Source organism: Protopterus annectens, chromosome 2.part2 (genome assembly GCF_019279795.1).
Source record: "Protopterus annectens isolate FY-2018-M chromosome 2.part2, PAN1.0, whole genome shotgun sequence".
In the NCBI taxonomy this organism is placed as follows: domain Eukaryota; kingdom Metazoa; phylum Chordata; order Ceratodontiformes; family Protopteridae; genus Protopterus; species Protopterus annectens.
Window position 1 is genome coordinate 835,361,424 of NC_056730.1, and position 15,783 is coordinate 835,377,206.

Here is a 15,783-nt window from a genome sequence, read left to right on the forward strand (position 1 = left end):
GGTCCGGGAAGGTATCGGAAAAGGATGGGAGTCCCTGTGGGGGGTGAGAATGGAGACCTACTGGAACTGGCTGACCCAAAGGAGCAGAAAATATGGGCTCAGAGTTCAAAGTGGATGATGGCTGAGGGGTAGGATACAGGAGATGAGGATGGTTCTTCAGCTGTAGAGAAAACCCTTTCTACAATCCAGAAGGCTGACAGAGCTAAAGAAACCTCTCCTCCCCCTCTCAGAGCCGAAGCAGCAGAGGAAAGGAAGTTGGGGCCAGCCCCGGATCTGTGCCACCTAAAGAGAATCAGTCCCAAGCTGTCTAGGGCTGAGGCATCCAGGGGTAGGGAGGATCTGAACAAACCTGAACCGAACCCTGCCCCTCGGACCCAGCAAAGACCTCTTGGATATGAGACCCATTCTGATCAGAGGACAAATGAAAAGAAAGTACAGTTGTGTACACTTACCATAAATGTATATGTTAGAGTGTATTCACTGTTGCAGTCATTACATTTGGGTTATCCTGCTGGCAGGTTGCCCTCAGTCGGCCTGAATTCCAAAGTCTTGGGTCCTGCGTCAGTTGCTGTCGCCTCTTTCCTGACGTCAGGTCGTCAGGGGTATAAAAGATGCAGCCGACGCCATTTTATTCAGTTTTTCTTGCCCCAGATGTCAGGTGCTCCCAAAAGGGTAGGCTAAATTTATGTAAATAAAACATACATGCACCAGAAATAAGCTTTACCTTCATCTATAAGCAAATATACCACCTAGATTGTATAGATTAGAGAAGTAAAGATAAGTTCCAGCAAAAATAAGGGGGATGGCGGGTGGGTAACCTGGACTGCAACAGTGAATACACTCGAACATCTACATTTATGGTAAGTGTACGCAACTGTACTATGTTCTTCGTGTTTCACTGTTGCAGTCATTACATTTGGGTTGAGTCCCAAAGCTATGGTTCTGGGGATGGAGCTAAATAGCATTAGGAGCGGCTATGAGGCCCTGCAGAACTGCAGTGGCAAAGCCTGCCCTGGATTTAGAGTAAAGAGGCAGATTGTAATGTTTTGTAAAGGTATGCACTGAACTCCAAGTGGCAGCCTCTAAAATGTCTTTGGTTGGTACTCCCCTGAGAAATGCTGCAGAAGTGGCTGCAGCTCTGGTTGAATGTGGCCTAATGACCTTAGGCACTGATTTGCCATGCTGTGAGTAGCAGAAACTAATGCAGTGACCTATCCACTTTGAAATAGTCTGCTTGGAGATAGCTTTTCCTTGTGATGCTGTGGCAAATGCCACTAGTAATTGTTCTGTCTTTCTGAAAACTTTAGTTTTGTCTAAGTAGAATCTAAGTTGTCTGTGTACGTCCAAAGAATGCAGAATTTTCTCCCACTTGTTCTGTGGATTTGGATAAAAGGTTGGCAAATGAATAGTTTGGTTAAGGGCTACACTGGATACCACCTTAGGCATAAATGTAGGGTTTGTTCTCAGAGAGACCCTGTCTGGATAAAAAATGATAAAGGGTTCCATGGCCATGAGAGCCTGTAGCTCTGAAACTTGTCTTGCAGAAGTTATTGCTAGGAGCAGACCAGTTTTCCAAGATAAGACTTTTATATCTGCAGTAGCAGCTGGCTCAAAAGGAGGTAAGGTGAGTTTTTCCAAGACATAATTGAGGTCCCATGCAGGTATTGGCATTCTCCTTGGAGGCCTTAAGTTTTTGGCTCCTCTGAGGTACTGCCTTAATAAAGGATGAGAAAAGAGTGGTGGCTCCGTATTGTAATGAGCCAAAATGGCAGAGGCATGGATTTTAATTGATGAGAAAGTTAGGCCTTTGTCCAGCATCTCAGTTAAGTATTGCAAAATCTGAGGAATATTTGGGACAGCTGTATCAGTTCCTTGAGCTTGGTTCCAAGCGCAAAATCTCTTCCATTTCCCAGCATAGCATTTTCTAGTACTAGGCCTTCTGGCTTCTAAAATGACATCCATCACAGCTTTACTGAGAGGTGTGGTTTGTATGGCTACATTATCCGCCATGCTGCCAAGTTTAGGGTCGTGAGTTGGCTGTGCAGAATCTGATTGTTTTGCTGGGACAGTAGATGAGGTATTTGAGATAAGGTCCAGGCTGGGCATTGGGACAAGTTCCTTAAGATCGGATACCAGTACTTACGTGGCCAGTCTGGGGCAATCAGAATCATTTTTGGTTTCTCCTGCCTGACCCGTCTCACAAGGGATAATCGGCTAGGCTTAAAATAGCTCGCAAGGGTGGTTAGCCTAATACTGACCTATGAACCTAGGGGTTGGGAGGGTGGCGTAATGGTTAAGGTGTTTGCCTTACAAACACAAGGTGCAGGGTTTGAGTCTCACAAGGGATAATTGGCTACGCTTAAAATGGCTCGCAAGGGTAGTTAGCCTAATACTAACCTATGAACCTTTAGGAGTACCTTGGGGAGGAGATGTAGTGTAGGAAAGGCATATACTGATAGGTTTGTCCAGTTGAAAGATAAGGCGTCCACTTTCCAAGCTTGTCTGTGATAAGTCCTTATGCAGAATCTTTTTAGTTGATTGTTTTGAGAGGAGGCAAATAGATCAATGTCCGGGTGTCCCCATTTCTTTGTTATCATATTGAAGACTTGTGGATACAGGTGCCACTCATGGGGATCCATGAGGTTTCTGCTTAGTTTGTCTGCCAGAGTGTTTTCCTTTTCTGGCAGGAATTTTGCCTGCAGATGAACTTGGTAAGTCAATGCTGTGTCCCATAAAGCCATGGCTAGTTTGCACAGGGGATAAGAATGAGTGCCCCCCTGCTTGTTTATGTACCACATGACCATGGTGTTGTCTGTCTTTATCAGTAGCTGTCCCAGATGAAGTAGGTCATTGAAGGCTGTCAGGGCATTTTGAACAGCTAGCATCTCTTTTTGATTGATATGCAGATGCTTTTGGTTTGTGGACCAGGTGCCCTGAATGCCTCTTCCTGCCATGTGTGCTCCCCAGGCATAATCTGATGCATCCGTCATTAGGCTCTGCCTGGCTGGGGGTAGTGAGAATGGCTGTCCCTTGTTTTGGTGACAAGCCTTTACCCACCATCGAAACTCCTGTTGCAGGCAGGGAATTGGAGTAATAAGAAGTTATGTACTCACCATAACGTTCCATCTGAGTAGGTGACTTCATTTGTCTGCAACCTTTGGGTCTTGGATCCGACTTTGGATCTGAGCCGGCAACTTATTTTACAGCTTATGGATCCGAGCTCCTAGCTCCTCCCCTTACCCATAATCCCCTGCCAACCCTGATTGACCTCAGATCAAGTTTGCCCTTATACCAAATTTCAGACCAAAAGTGTCCCGAAAGGGACCAAGAAAGCACATTCAAGAATTGACTTCTGAAGGCCAGGGGAAAGGAGGGGGGATAGTTGCAGACAAATGAAGTCACCTACTCAGATGGAACGTTATGGTGAGTACATAACTTCTTAATCTGAAGTAGGGACCATTTGTCAGCAACCTTTGGGACAGAGTCCCCAGCTACCTGAATCCTGGGCGGCCATCATGGAAGGATGTTCTGGAGCACTGCGGAGCCAAAGGATGCTCTCCCTCTGGAAATAACATCCAGCTTATAATGGTTGATAAATGTATGAGATGAGGCCCAAGTGGCTGCAGAGCAAATATCATCCAAAGATACTCTAGATCTAAAGGCAGCAGAAGTAGATATGGAGCGAGTAGAATGCGCCCGTACTCCCTGAGGTGCAGGCCTCCCCGAAGTTTCATAGGCCAGAAGAATACACTGTGAAATCCATCGTGATAAGGTGACCTTAGAAATAGCTTTACCCAAATTGAATTTGGCAAAGGAAATGAACAACTGATCAGATTGTCTGTGACCAGCAGTCCTATGAATGTAGAAGCGCAGTTGTCTGTGCACGTCTAAGGAATGCAGCTTGTATTCTCCTTTATTCTGGTACTTAGGGAAGAAAACTGGCAGGTTAATGGACTGATTGATATTGGTTTCTGAGGCCACCTTAGGAAGAAAGGAGGGATTGGTCCTGAGGTAGTCTATCCTGATGAAAAACCAAGTAGGGAGGTTTCGCACAAAGGGCCTGAAGTTCTGAAACTCTTTTCGCTGAAGTGATGGCGACAAGGAACTCTGTTTTCCAGGAAAGGTATTTAAGTTTGGCCGAGGCAGCTGGTTCAAAGGGAGGGGCAGTCAAGGCTTGAAGGACTAGTGATAGATCCCAAGGGGGTACAGCTTCCTTGACAGGAGGCCTGAGTAGGAAAGTACCCTTGAGGAAGGTTTTACATAACTTTGCAGTCATCAAGGAACCTGTCTCGTGTCCCACATGGTAATGAGAAATGGCTGCCAACTGAACCTTGACCGTAGAACAGCTAGCTCCCCGTTGAAAAAGTCCGGTGAGGAAATCCAAGACGGACGGCAACGAAGCCGTGAAGGGATCTATGTTATGGTGTTCCGCCCAGATGGAAAAACGCTTCCATTTACTGCGATAGACTTTTCTAGTGGAAGGTTTATGTGCTGCCACCAAGATGGCTTTAACTGGAGAAGAGATGCTGGGAGTCCTGACTAAGAGTGGAACTGGAGCAGCCAAGCTGTCAGCTTCAGGTTGTCCAGATTCGGGGTTGGTAGATCTAAGGGATGGGATATTAGATCCGGAATGGGATCCAGAATCCAGGGAGGATTCACCAGATGAGACCATAGGTAAGGGAACCAAGTTTGACGAGGCCAGAATGGGGCAATGAGGATCATTCTGCTCCCCAACTGAGAGGCTTTCTGTATAAGTTTCAGCATCAGGGGTAGAGGAGGATAGGCATAAAGTAGACAGGGAGGCCAAGCATGCACTAGAGCATCTCTCGGGGTTTCCCCGAGGGGGGGAATCAGAGTGAAGAAGCTGGAGCATTTCGTGTTTGAGGGAGTGGCAAAAAGATCGCAGCAGGGTTGCCCCCATTCGGCAAAAATCCGCTTTGCTACCTGGGAATTGAGAGACCACTCGTAAGGGGAAAGAATAGTGCGGCTGAGCTTGTCCGCCAGAATGTTGGACTGTCCCGGAATGTGCGTTGCGATAAGGAAGTGGTTGGTGGAGATCGCCCATTCCCACACCCTCATGGCCTCTCGACAGAGAGGGTAGGACCTGGTTCCCTCCTGTTTGTTGATCTACCAGACAACAGACATGTTGTCCGTCTGTATCGCAATAGTTCCTATGGGGAGAAGGTTCTGAAGTGCTTGCAACGCCAACAGCACCGCCCTCATCTCCAGAACGTTGATATGCAAGGAGGTCTCTGTGTCGTTCCACGTGCCTTGGACCGTTCTGCCTAAGCAATGCCCCCCCACCCGAGGTGAGAGGCGTCCGTGGTTACCGTGGCGAGGGGAGGTGGCATGCAGAAGAGTCGCCCCATATGGAGGTCCGGGGACTGCAGCCACCATAAGAGGGCCCTCCTGCAAGTCCTGCTGAGTGAGATAGGGTGACTGAGGGGGAGAAACTGAAAGGACCATTGGACTAAAAGGGTCCACTGTAGCACCCTCATATTCAGACGAGCGCATGGAAGAAGACATATTGCTGCTGCCATGGAGCCTAGCGCCCTCAGGACCAATTCCGCCAGTGGGGCTTTTGATTGGAGGATGGCCCGCACATGAAGCCTCAGGTTTTGAAGTCGCTCCGAAGTGAGCTACGCTCGCAGACTTCTCATATCTAGTTTGGTCCCTATGAAATCTATCACTTGTGTTGGAGCAAGGGAGGATTTGTCCATGTTGATCGTAATGCCTAGTTGGGGAGCTAGCCGGAGAAAGTAATTTCTGGCTGTGCAGAGGAGATGCCTTGTTGGGGCGGACAGGAGCCAGTCGTTCAGGTACGGGAAGACCTGCATTCCCTGGAGTCTCAGGTGGGCCGCTATCACTGCTAACACTTTGGTAAACACCCTGGGGGCTGTGGTGAGACCAAAGGGAAGGACCCTGAACTGATAGTGACTGGCTCCCAGCCGGAAGCGGAGGAACCTTCTGGATCGTCTGTCCATTAAAATGTGGTAGTACGCATCCTTGAGGTCTACTGAGCACATCCAGTCATTCTCCCGCAAGAGGGGGAGAATGGATTGAAGGGTGACCATCCAGAATTTTTTTTTGGTTACTGACAGGTTCAAGAATGAAAGGTCGAGAATCGGTCTCAAGTCCCCCATCTTTTTTGGCACCAGAAAGAACCTGGAGTAAAACCCTAATCCGAGCTGATCTGGGGGGACAGGCTGGATGGCTCTTTTTTCCAGCAGCTGCTGAATTTCTGCAGCTGCTGCCTCCCTCTGATCCGGTGGTACATCGGGGAGGTTTTTGAGTCTGGGGACATGGTGCAGTGGAATTTTGTAACCTCTGGATATGATACGAAGCACCCAGCAATCTGACGTAATGGACTCCCAAGCCGCCAGGTGCTTCGAAAAGCGCCCCCGACTGCCTCCAGAGTGGAGCAGTCGGGCAACCCCTCAGGGCTGCTGTGTGGGCCGATCAGAGAAGGTTTCTCTGCACCCAAAATTTCTCGGGGCCCCTTTGCCTCTAGGGCGGCATCCTCCCTGTCCTCCTCTGCCACGGAAGGACTGGTTGTCCGGAGCAGGATGGGAATGTTGCGATTTCCGGAACCACATCTTCTGTCCCTTTTGGTTCTTGGAGGACTTCTGGGGAGCAGAGAAACGGACTCCGACGGCAGACGTCTTCCCGTCCTTTTCGCTCTGGACAAGTGTCTCGCGAACGGTCTTGCCAAACAAGGCAGAACCATCAAAGGGGGCATTCGCATAGGACTCCTTAAAGGGCTCCACAAAGTCACAATGTCGGAGCCAGGCCTGACGTCTCATGACTAGACCTGCTCCGCTGGCTCTAGCGGCTCCCTCTGTGGCGTGGGACAAAAGCCGCATAGAGGTATTTGAAACAGATCTTAGAGTGGCCATACGAGTGGAGTACAACTGCTTGTCCTCCCCCGACATGGACTCTGGGGGGGAAGCAGCATATTCTTTGATAAGATCTCGCTGCATCCTGATGACATGTGCCATGTAGTTCAGGGACCTTACTGAGAAGGTCGCTGAACTAAAAACCCGCTTCCTGAGGCGATCCATCGAGCAGGACTCCTTGCTCGGTGGATGGACCGAGGGGCTCTCCTGAGCTAATTCCCTCTTGGTGGCTGCTGCCATCAACATGGCATCTATGGGGGGACCCTTGCTCCAATGGGACCGGTCTGCAGAGGGACTCAAAATTCTATCCAGGTGTTTGGGGACTGGCTCCACAGTGTCCGGCTCCTTCCACGCCCTGGTGGTGATAAGGTCCACCAGAGGGTCGGCCGGAGGGGACACCCAAGAGGTAGACGGGCCTGCTTCGAATGCCTCCAGGAACACGGACTCGTCGGAGGAAGCCTTGGGGGCAGACCCCCCCCTGATCCTGAGCATTTCCATGATGTCTCCAAAGGAGACATCCTCGGGGGGGTGACCTTAGGGAGCCTTCCCCTTCATCCAAGTCCGTGTCCTCTGTTAAGGACTCGGGGGAGTCCACGTGTCTCCTCTTACACATGCTTGCGAGGCACTTCCTCGGGGGGACTGTCCGAGGAGGTCTCACCAGCAGTATCCTGTTCCAGTGGAACAACCTGGGACATCGAAGCAGGCTGTCCCTGTGGCCGGGTGATGGAAGCCTGACCCAGCAGAGAGGGAGTGCAGAGTGGAGCCGATGCAAGGACCGGGGGTCCGGATGCTCTCAACAGAGCCCTCTCCACTGCATCGAAGGCCGAGGGGGAGCCACTCTTCCTGGGGTCCGAAAGCCGGCTCCCACTTGGATCCAATGAAGGGATCGGAACCGGCACCGAGGGCATCGGATCCGAAGGACCCGTGTGCTCTGACCTGGATGGAGCCGAAGGCACACTGAATCCCTCGGATCCGAAGCTTGGCCCACGGCTCCGAGAGGTCGGATCCGATGAAGGACCCGACAGGGTCGGATCCGAAGTACTCAGTACTGTCGGCGCTGACCCACCACCGGCTCCAACGCTGCCCGGCTCCGAGCGCTCCGAACCCGGGAAGCGGGTCGGAGAAGGAGCTATCAGGGCAAAAAAAGGTGTTGAGCTCCCCATCGAGGGGGGGGGGGGAGCAAGAGCACTCCCATCTGCAGCTGGGCCTGGATGAACCTTCTCATCATCCGGTCCAAGTCTGCATCAGAAAGGCTATAAGTAGATCTCGACAAGGCCACCGAGGCGGGCCGGGAATGCCGCCTTGATGACCTCGACGGAGATCGGGTCTCCTCCTCCTTGGGTCCTGGGGAAAAGCAAGGGGATCGGATCCGAGGAGGAGGGGACCTGGAAGTCGTGGAGGGAGAAGCCCGCTTAGCTGGGGGGGCCGAAGCGGAGGCCTCGGCCCGCCGCTTGTGCTTCTCCCTCCGGGCCTCCCTTTCCTCCGGCGTCTTAGTGGGAGTTTGAGTCCCGGCCGGGGGAAGGGGGGCAGGAGTGGCTACCACCAAGGGCTGAGGAGGAGCCACGGGAGTACCGGAGGCCGAAGCCGGATCCGGGGCAAAGTCCCGCCAGAACCAGCTTCGAGCTCCACTCTTTCAGTGCCCTGGGGTTGAACGCTGCGCAAATGGAACACCCAGAGGACAGGTGTTCAACCCCAAGGCACTGAACACACCGAGTGTGGCCATCCACCGGTGAAAGCTTATGGCCACACTCGGTGCACTTGGAAAAAATGGGTTTTGGGGCCGCCGACATTAGAAAAAAAATAAAGTAACTACACAAACACACCAGGCCCCAAAAACACAAGCAACACACACACACTCTACGAACCAGCGAGGGGAGGAATTACACTAAAAATTAATAAAATTAACGAAAAGGGATCCTAAACACACACACTGTTTAATTAAATCAAACAATTTTCTATTTTGACAAGTTTTTGAAGACTTATCTGGTAAGTCGCAAGGAGCTCTAAAATCCAGCTGTCTCTTCTAAGAGTGGCAAACTAGATCTGAGGTCAATCAGGGTTGGCAGGGGATTATGGGTAAGGGGAGGAGCTAGGAGCTTGGATCCATAAGCTGTAAAATAAGTTGCCGGCTCGGATCCGAAGTCGGAGCCAAGACCCAAAGGTTGCAGACAAATGAAGTCCCTACTTCAGATTCATTGTTCCCAGACTGTGGCAATGTTGCGTCCAAACACTTTTTAGGTACCATTGAATTTTCCTCATATGCAGTCTTGCATATGGAATTAGTAAGATGCAGGATGCCATGAAGCCCAAAGCCTGCATTATTTTTCTTGCAGATAACCGGGCCTTTGCTGCCATTTCCTTGAAATAGGTAGTTAGTTGCCTTTGTTTGTCTGGAGTGAGATAAGCCACCTGGGCAGTTGTATTTAAGCTTGCACCCAGGAATATCATCTCTTGAGAGGGTACTAGTTTTGATTTCTTTTTGTTGACTGCGTACCCTAGGCATGTTAAAAGTCTTATCACAAATGTCAGATGCTGTAGTAGAATGTCCTTGTTCTCTGCTTGTATGAGGCAGTCGTCCAAGTAAGGATATATTTGTATTCCTCTTTGTCTGCAGAATGCAATTACTGGTGCCAGACACTTTATGAAGACCCTGGGCGCAGTAGATAAGCCAAAGGGCAGTGCAGAGAATTGGTAATGCTTTGAGCCAGCCTTGAATCTGAGGAATCTTCTGCATGTTTGTCTGATTGGGACATGCAGGTATGCCTCTTTTAGGTCTAAAGTCACGAGCCTTACCTTGCTGCCCAGCATGGGCAGAAGCTGCTGTAAGGTCAACATCTTGAATTTTGGTATATGCAGCAAAGTGTTTAGAATAGATAGGTCCAGTATTGGTCTCCATGCTTGGTCCTTTCTCGGTACCAAGAACAGTCTTGAGTAAAATCCTTGTCTCTGCTCTTGCTGAGGCACTTGTTGAATAGCCCTCATGTCCATGAGAGCTGCGACTTGTTTTTGAGCCTCTGCCCATTGATTTTTTGGCAGGTCTGGCCAACCGTTTGACCTTGGTAGGGTATGGAAATGAAACTTGTAGCCTTGAGACACTATGTCTAGAACCCATTTGTCCTGGGTTATAATGTGCCAATTTTTAGAAAAAAGTGCTAGTTTTCCCCCTAAGGATGTTGCCAGAAGATAAGTGCTTGTTGCAGGCAGGGGGAAGTCATTGGGACTGTTTCCTGTATGATTGTGATTTGTCCTCTCTACCTTTGGAGGAAGAGGCACTCCACTGCTTAGACCTGTAGGATCCTTGCGTCTGTGATCTGCCTCTAGGGCATCTGGATCTGCCCCTTTGAGGTCTGAGACTGGAAAGGACCAATTCTTTGTAGGCCAGTGTCTGCTAAATCTAGGTGGCTGTACCTGTAAGAAATCCTTGACCGTTTGCATAGATTTAGCTTTGTCTTCCATTTTCTTTAACACCTCTTCTGCCTTAACACCAAACAAGGTATCATGTTGTAAAGGAGCATCTAATAATTTTGCTTTAACATGGTCAGGCAGATTTTGTTCTTTCAACCAAGCATGCCTCCTAATGACAGAACCCGTAACAGCGGCCCTGCAGGAGGCCCCCAGAGAATCAAAACCACATTGCAAAGTATGCTTTCCAACTTGTTCAGCTGCATGCAATAAATCTTGTATTTCTTTGTTTTCTGCACATTCAGAATTTGCCATCATTTTCTGTTTAAGCAGTGTCATGATATATTGCTGATATTTGAGCATATGAAACTGGCAATTTAAGGCCCTTATAGCCAAAGCAGCAGATGTGTAAATCTTTTTTCCCCATCTATCCAGAGCCCTAGAATCCCTATCAGAGGGGCTAGGGTTTTTTTTTTCAGTAGAAGCCTTGACCCCTTTTGGACCCTGAGAAATAGTTTCTGGGTCTGCAGAAGGGTTTTTGAAAAGGAATTTATGAGAGTCAGGGACCCTGTAGTATCTGTTCGGCTTTACAGGAGCTGGAGGTAAAGAGTCAGGGGTCAGACTGGACTCCGAGAACACATCTACAATGTCCAACACAGGTGGACTAGCTAGAGGCCTGTGTTGAGGAAGTAAAAGAAAGTCTCGGAGCCTTTTCCTACATTCTGAAAAATCTTGGCTCTCCCAGTGGAAGTGCTCCCTCATGGTATGCGAGGTTTCCCTAAAAGAGTAGTCTTCAGGAGGAGAAGCTGAAGGAATTGATTCTTCAGCATCAGAATCCTCATAGGGGGGAAGAGAATATTCCTGATCAGAAGTGGAATCAGAAGAAATGGAAACCTGATCTGAAGATTCATTGTCTGTCTCTTGCCTAGGCCTCTTATCAGGAGGGGGATGGGAACCCCTGATCAAGGTAATTAAGTCTTCGGCCATTTTGAGCATCTGTTTTTTGGGCATGGAGGCCTGTCCTTGTGGCTGGTGAACTTGCTTCTTTGTCTTTAAAGGTGTTTTAGTCTTTGTCTTTGAAGTCGGTTTAATATATAATTGCTTAGGTCTGAATACACCCTCAGAAGCCGATGCCTGCTCAGCGGCTCCAGACCCATCTGAGGGAATAATCTCCGAGGCTCCAATACCTTGAGTTTCCTGCGGCCTGGCTGACTCCAAGTGGGAGTCGGTAGTGGCCTGCGACTCTAAAGTAGCGGGCATCAGGGGCTGCGAAAGCGCCTCACTGAGAACAAGCGACTTGCTTAAGAGAAGCTAAGTCGTCGGTTTTGGACCTCGGTTGCCTATCTTTTTCTTTGCGTTTTTTGTGAACTCCGGTAGTCGGATGGCTATCCGACGACATTGTATAATTAAATCTTTGCCCAAAATAGCTTAATGCAAAATCGTACCGACGCTTAATAGTGCGTTGGTTAAATCTAGCACAAAACCGACAACTAGCAACGTTGTGGTCAGGGCCTAGGCAAGGAATACAGTAAGAATGAAAGTCCTTATGAGGTATTTGCTTTGCACAAGAAATGCAATTATTAACGTTTTCTGACATCGGTCTGGAGCAAGAAAAAAGTTTCCTCAATGGGGTACTTAGCTTTTAATGAAGACTTTGGATCTGAAACTCGAACACGAAAATCTCAGGAGTCGGCCGACTGGCACTTGCGAACTGCTTCTGCTTCGGGCACCGCGCGGCAAGAAAGACTGAATAAAATGGCGCCGGCTGCATCCTTTATACCCCTGACAACCTGACGTGAGGGAAGAGGCGACAGCAACCGATGCAGGACCCAAGACTTTGGAATTCAGGCCGACTGAGGGCAACCTGCCAGCAGGATAACCCAAATGTAATGACTGCAACAGTGAAACACGAAGAACATCTGGTCAGGGTGACTGTCAGATCTGAATGAAGAGAATTCCTTAGATCTGGCAATGTACTTCTTGGGGATCTAGGATCCTTGAGTTCCAAAGCTTATGGTTGGATCGGAGGAGATAATGACTGTTTAAAGGGGAGCTCACATATCCTGTAGGAGACAGAGCTGGAATGATCCTCATCTAAATATAAATTGGAGTGGCTGCTGGAAGACCTAGAAGAGGTTTAGAAGGGCGGTCTTAAAGGCTTGGTGGGCGTCTGGAAAATCTTTGTTGGAGACACTACCTGTAAAGTCTAATCCAGTGAACGACCTCTACCTGTCAGATCCAAGGTCTTAGGATCCAGAGCAGAGACAGGTTGGATAGGAGAGCTAGTGCTAGGAGCTGAAACCATCAGATCCGAGGAGAAGGCTAGATCTGAGGCTGGCTGAACTGCAGTATGAGTTGAAACCTTCCTCTGCTTTGATGATGGCTCTGAGAAGGAAGAAAGAGACTGCTGATGTCTCTTTCTTGGCTCTGAGACCACCTGTTTGGGTGGGGTTTAAGACCAAACAGGCAACAATCCTGTAAGTATTCACTTATTCCTTCGATCCAACAGGGCTCTCGGATTGAAGGTGCTACAGATGGGTACAAGGAGTGTCCAAATGGCAGCTCCCAAACATTATATGCACTTCTTGTAGGCATCAGAGTTTGGAATCCTATGCTCATAAGAAGTGCACTTTTTGAATCCAGTAGGTTTTTATGGCTTGTCCGACATATTCCTAAGTGATAAAAGTCTAGTTATAAATTCACTCGAAACAAACTGTGTAACCCTTAAAAATGACAAATTCTAACGTAGCTATTAAGAAACACTAAATCTTGCAAGGAGAAAGTCTTGAAAGAAAAACTAAAACACACATGTACAGATAGGGAACTGCAACTAAAAACACTTGCCCCTGTCGCCAGCAAAAAATTAAGCTTAAAGTTCAACTTCAAATTTTTTTTAAAACTCTTAAATTCTAGCTACAGTTACTAAATTCTACCTATAACAACTATAAAACTAAGGCCTAATAAATGACAACTAATATGAGCACAAACACTGTAATAACGAAAATGCAAGTCCCGGAAAAGGGGGGAGCAAAAAAGTTATCTAGATAGAATTACAAAAATTCACCAAAAAGGTGAAAAAGGCACTTAGTTTTTAGATTCTATAATGAGAGGCTGGATCTTCTGTCTGACTAGAATAGTGGCAAATAAGATCTGGGGAGTTGGGGATGCCCTAGAGGGTTATGGGTAAAGGGAAGAGCATGAGGCATTGATCTTGAACAATGCAACTGAACCAGATCAAAGGATCGGATCCTATACCCAGTGGTGAGGAAGAATGAAAAGGACAACATCAGATTCTGGGTTACCCTATGAATTAACTTTTCCCTTTTCATCAAACAACTCTTGATCCAGGGAAGCATTCAGGATACCAGTTTTGACATTCACTGGTAAATTCTGGGAGTGCAGCAAGGGAAATCTCATCAAAGAGCCAGTGGCAGGCACTCTAGACACACTTTCAGCAGTGCCATAAGCACATTTTAAAGAATATATGCTTACTGGAGGGACAGAAGGAACAACATAATTCAAAGATGCTTTAGATTTTAAGGGTGGTCAGTAATTATTAGAATAATACTGTCAAAAGAAGCCAGCAAAAATTTAGACATGTCAGCCTGACAATTTAATATTCTGAAAGCAAGGGTGGAGGAACTATAAACTTTCTTCCCAGACTTATCAAATGTTTGCTCCAGTTTGTCAGAAGGGATAGAGTTAACTGCCAAAAGGAGCTTGGCAGAAGCAGACTTTGACAGAAAAATCACTGCAGGATATGACCTGGGGTTATAAAAAAGGAATCTGCCCGTCTAAGGAACCTTAAATATTTTAAGACTTTCTGTGAGCAGGTGGCTGGCTGCTAGCTAAACAGCTGGCTATAAAGAAAGCATCTTCTATGGTTGGCAACACAGGAGGATAGAGAAAATCCACCTTTAACAAATCATAATCTCTGGTTGAGATTCTGGAATTTATTTTCCTTCTCAGTGAAGCAATTCCTTCATTCTGGCAATAGTATCAGAAAAAGACAATTCTTCAGTTGGGATCTTAAGAATAATTCTCCTCATAGTCAGATTCCCCATTCTGTAGAGTGTGAACCTGAGAAACACAGTCCAATACAAATTCCTGTCACCCAGACTGGGCATTAGTATCTGAGAGAGAAGAATTTGGGGATGATTCAGCCTTTAAGGACTCAAAAGCTCCAAATAAACACAAAAGCCCAGGAAATATTCATTATCTGCTTTAGGAGAAATGTCTGTAGTTTTATTTATTTATTTATTTATTTATTTTTTTGTAGGAGACCGCCAAGAAAAAAGTGGCTTGAAAGATGGTCACTTGCCTGGGGATGAAATTCCTAAGAGCTGGATACAGAAGGAGCATCCCGCAATTCCTTCCCCAGTGTTTGTAAAGTACAGTTGTGTACACTTACCATAAATGTAGATGTTTTAGTGTATTCACTGTTGCAGTTATTACATTTGGGTAATCTGCTGGCAGGTTGCACTCAGTTGGCCTGAATAACAAAGTCTTGGGTCCTGCGTTGGTTGCTGTCTCCTCTTCCATGACGTCAGGTCGTCAGGGGTATAAAACATGCAGCCGATGCCATTTTATTCAATTTTTCTTACCCCAGATGTCAGGTGCCCCCCAAATGGGGAGCAAACACATATATATATATATATATATATATATATATATAAATACATATATAAATAAACAGCAAAATAAGTAAATGCACTTTTAGCAACATAAACCTTACCTTCATCTAAAAGCAAATACACCACAAAGGCTTTAGAATATAGTGAAGGAAAGAGAAGTTATAGAAAAGGGGGATGGTGGGTGGGTAACCCGGACTGCAACAATGAATACACTCGAACATCTACATTTATGGTAAATGTACACAACTGTACTATGTTCTTCGTGTTTCACTGTTGCAGTCATTACATTTGGGTAGAATCCCAAAGCTATGGATGGGAGGATGGAACCTAATAGCTTTAGGAGCGGCTAAAAGGTCCTGCAGAACTGCAGTAGCAAAGCCTGTCCTGGATTTGGAGAAAAGAGGCAAATGATAATGCTTTGTGAAGCTATGAACAGAGCTCCAAGTAGCAGCTTCTAGAATGTCTTTGGTTGCAACTCCTCTGAGAAAGGCTGCTGAGGTAGAGGCAGCCCTGGTGGAATGTGACCTGATCCCCTTGGGCACAGGTTTACCGTGGTGCAAGTAGCAGAAATGAATGCAGTGGCTTATCCACTTAGAAATAGTCTGCTTTGATATAGCCTTCCCCTCTGATCCTGAAGCAAATGCCACCGTAGTTGCTCAGACTTTCTTAGAGATCTGGTCCTGTTTAGTTGTCTGTGTACATCCAATGAATGCAGAATCCGCTCCCCCTTATTCTGCGGATTTGGGTAAAATGTTGGCAGGTGAATTGTTTGATTAAGAGCCACACTGGATACCACCTTAGGCATAAAGGAAGGATTGGTCCTGAGGGACACCCTGTCCGGGTAAAATGTA